Source organism: Cebus imitator, unplaced genomic scaffold (genome assembly GCF_001604975.1).
Source record: "Cebus imitator isolate Cc_AM_T3 unplaced genomic scaffold, Cebus_imitator-1.0 Scaffold32, whole genome shotgun sequence".
Classification (NCBI taxonomy): domain Eukaryota; kingdom Metazoa; phylum Chordata; class Mammalia; order Primates; family Cebidae; genus Cebus; species Cebus imitator.
In genome coordinates, this window is record NW_016107347.1 from 2,077,477 (window position 1) to 2,081,519 (window position 4,043).

At 44.1% G+C, this 4,043-nt stretch overlaps 1 non-coding gene across 1 annotated transcript; it reads left to right on the forward strand.

Annotated features, from left to right (window-relative positions):
- Positions 1-401: 401 nt before the first annotated feature.
- Positions 402-525, forward strand: LOC119470510. The gene has a single exon (XR_005199417.1). It is a non-coding gene; the product is annotated as a small nucleolar RNA SNORA40 (small nucleolar RNA).
- Positions 526-4,043: the final 3,518 nt, after the last annotated feature.

Sequence of the window (4,043 nt, forward strand, 5' to 3'; positions counted from 1 at the left end):
TTTTGAGAAAACTCTATACTGTTTTCCATAGTGACTATACTAATTTACATTTCTACCCACAGTGTATAAGAGTTCCCTTTTCTCTGCATCCTCATCTGTATTTGTTATTTTTTGTCTTTTTTTTTTTTTTTATAATAGCCATTCTAACTGAGGTGAGATGATATCTCATTGTGGTTTTGATTTGCATTTCCCTGATGATTAATGATGTTGAACATTTTTTCAAATACCTGTTGACCATTTGTATGTCTTCCTTTGAGAAATGTCTGCTCGGGTCTTTTGCCCATTTTTAATGGGATTATTTGGTTGCGGGAGAGGTTGCTGTTAAGTTGTTTGTAACTCTGATTTTTATAGAAAAAAAACTTTGGAGCTTTTAACTAAAAATAATAAATGCATATGATGACTGCACTTGTGTTTTTGTTTAGCTTGTGGACAAAGACTTATGGATCGGTGAAAAAACTAAATCCTCTTTTGCAACCCAGAATTCATTGTTCAGTATGAGTTTTGATACATACAAGAAGGGATATTATGATTTAATTATCATTATGATATTATCACATAAAATGATGAATTTTCTACTTTTCTTAAGAAATTTATTAACTGTGTCAGCATTTGAAAGCTGCTAGACTCACTTCCTAAGACATGAAAACATGGATGGCATTGTAATTTCTGGAAATTCTTGTGAAATGAGATTTTTGTGATTCTCTGCCAAACCTATCCTTATGTTTAAAACTTTTTCTATTTATTCGTATGTTACTTCATATGAAATCAATTTTTTTAAATTAAAATTAATAAAAAGTATGAGCAAAGATAGAGCAGTACACCTTGTTATATTGACTGAGTATAAATATGCAAAGCTTAATTTTTTCTTACCAGAAACATTAGCAAAGGGGAGCAAAGATTAATTTTGATGAAATTATTTACAAGTTTGCGATAGTTACAGCCTGAAAATGAAAACTGTGATATATTGTTATCACTCATTACTGGGACAGACCAATATGCAAGTCTAAATCTATTTTTCTTTTTTCCAAAAAAAATGTAATACAAGTGTTATTTCATCACTTTTCCCTTTATTATACTGTAATATGTATTTTGTATCTTATTATTTATATATTATTAATATGACTGTATATACACAGTTTAATACATTTTTTTCACTGCTTGCATTTCTTTCCTGGCGTCATGATCATGAATATTAACTGTATTTCATGATTATTATTGAAAATAACTTTGTTGGGGCCTGGTGTTACAAAATTATTCACTCCACGTATCTAATATGCCAGACATCTCACTACTTGGCTGATCCAGGGTACATGATCGACTAAACTGAGGCCCCTCAACTCCCTCCCCAGGAAGGTGGAGCATAGCTCTGAGCAGCTGGGGGCCTGACTCAATGGAAGCTGAGTCGTGTGATCGGCAGCACCATGGGGGCCGTGAACTCCCACCACAGAGGCCCTAGAGCCGCCCTGCTCTGACCTTCCCACAATGCCCTTAGGTTGTGAGATACCTCAAAATCATTCCAGTGAACCTCCCTTCTGCCCCTTTTGCCTTTAGAACCAGGATCCGTTTCTACTACTCGAAGAGCTATTTTTCCACAAGGAATGACCTACTGGTAGAGGAGGAAGAGTGGCACGGGAAGGGTACAGCCGGGAAAGACCTCTGCCAGCCAAAGCATCTGAAATGCGAGCACCCACCCATGCTCCGCTGCTCACTCTGGCAGGAGGACCTACAGAGACTCCTGCCACCACAGAGTGGGGTGTGCGAGTGGGACCCAGGGAGAGACAGGAGTAGAAACGTGCCTGAAGGGGAGGCTGCCTGTGCACCAGGAGCCCCGCACTTCCCTCCCCCGGGGAAGCCTCCTAGCCAGGCTCTTTTTCCAGCCATCTAAAGATGTGGGTTGTGCCCTGCTGAAGAAGTGACATCAGCCCCTAGGTGGCCACTAACACTCGCAAACATCTGATATCCATGTTAGATATAAGCTGTGGGCATCCATAGAACGGTCTACCCGGCTGCTTTCAGCCCCACAAGTAAGGCAAGTGTCCTGATCCTTGCATATCCCCACTCCACTGACTTCAGCTAACTAATCCAGGGATGGTCTCTGACTCATGCTGAATCAATGAACTTCTTCCCTAGGGATTTTTAACTGGGCCTCAAGAAAATCAAGGTCAGACTCCCTCTCATAGGGGAAGCTATGGCCAGTCATGTTACCACTAAGCTGGATTGCAGTCACGAAGAGACAGGCAGAGATCAACAGAACAAAATAATAGGTGGCATCTGAGTCTCTTCTTCTAGCCACATCCTCGAGCCTTGTTTGTTCTACATGTCTTAGGGTTCTTAGAAGAATAAATTCCTTGTTTTGCTAGATGCGGTGCTGGTATTTGCAATCGAAGTTACACAGATTGTGTGAACCTTAAATGTGCCAGGCTACTTTTTGAAAACAAGAACAAAATTGAGAGATCAGAAAGCATGCGCAGTCACCACACCAATCCACCTGCCAGCTGTGACTTGTGATTGTCATACCTGGCAGTTGCATACTTGAGACTGTGCTGTGTCTGGTTTCACTGCGCTGTCTGCACTTGGGGGACCAACCAGCCGTGGGCAGGAAGCACCTCCAGGAGGGCTGTGGCGGTCGTGCCCACCCGCAGCTCCCACGACAGTTCATTCTCAGGATGGGGTCCAGCTGCCTGGCCCTGCTTATCTAAAGACCCCATATACCCCACTGTTGCTTCAAGCTGGATTTATTCTCTCCATGCCTTACCCCTCAGGGCTTACCTCTCACACGGAGGAAACCCTCTTCTCTATCCTGAGTTAGTGGGAAGAGAGACCATCAGCCTTCAGGGAGCTGTCTCGTGGGGTCCAGAGGAGACGAAGAAAGGAACTGATCTTTCCCTGCACCTGTGATGTGCCTGACACTTTTATGTAAGCCGTCCCATGTAATTCTGACCATAACCATGTGAGTCAGGTGTTGTTATCCTCATTTCACATGAGAGCTCAGCCAGAGTGTTATTCCTCTTGTGTCTGCAAATAGCACACGTCCTTGGCAGCCACCATTCTCTTCCCCACCCATTTTTCAGCCTTGTTTTCCACACAAGCAGCAGCACAGTTAGAAAGGCAGCTACTGCTGACTCCTGAATGTTACATGCCAGGGCAAGTCTCTATTTTCATACCAAACCTGGTTTCCTGGTGGGCACACAAATTGTTGCCTGCTAAAATAGCAACTCTGGCAAAAATGTCTCCAATCTGCTTAGATGTGCATCAAATTAGGAGCTGGCCTTGCAGTTAAACCAACTGACTGTTTCTAATGACCTGGAAACAAAGCTCCCTTTAAAGCTACCAACTGTTGGCCTAGAATAATCAGCACTGCTAGAAACATGGGGCCCAAAAGCAAAGCCTCCTGATGTCTTTGGTTTATTTCAGCTCCACCCTTCTCTGTCACTATTCCTTACTCTCTTCCAGCCCCTGCAGGCCAGGACAAGACTGCCTTCATGCATACACTGCACGCACCGACAGTCATAGATGGTGTCAGCTGTGCGCAGGCTTGGGGGCATGGTCTCTGCCTTCAGGAAGAGGAGATGCCCAACTCCCGGCTGTCTCTCTTACATGGCCCGTGCTCTCTCTATGCCCTCAGCCTTTAGCCCATCAAGACCAGAGTCACAATATCAGTTTCCATAGGCACCTTCAACAAAAGTTGATAGCGCTGTCATAGGGGATCCGGCAGGTCACAATAAAAATGGTTGACATTTCCTCAAACATGGTGGGCTGTCTCGAAACTTCTGTGGCTGCTGTTCCATCTGGCTCAACACCCTTCCTCCCTGGGTTCTCCATGCAGCTCACTCTTCACCTCCCTTCGGTCTTTCCTGGAGGGCCATCTTCTCAGTGAGGCCTCCCTAACGACCCAAGTTTAACTGCACCCAAGCACTGTGCCCTCAATTTCGTGCTTCGTCTTTTCTTGCAGCATTTACCATGATGTTTACTATATAATCTGTCTCTCTCATGCCTCCACCAGGCTATAGGGGCCATAAGGGCAGAGATTTGTCTGTTTTGTT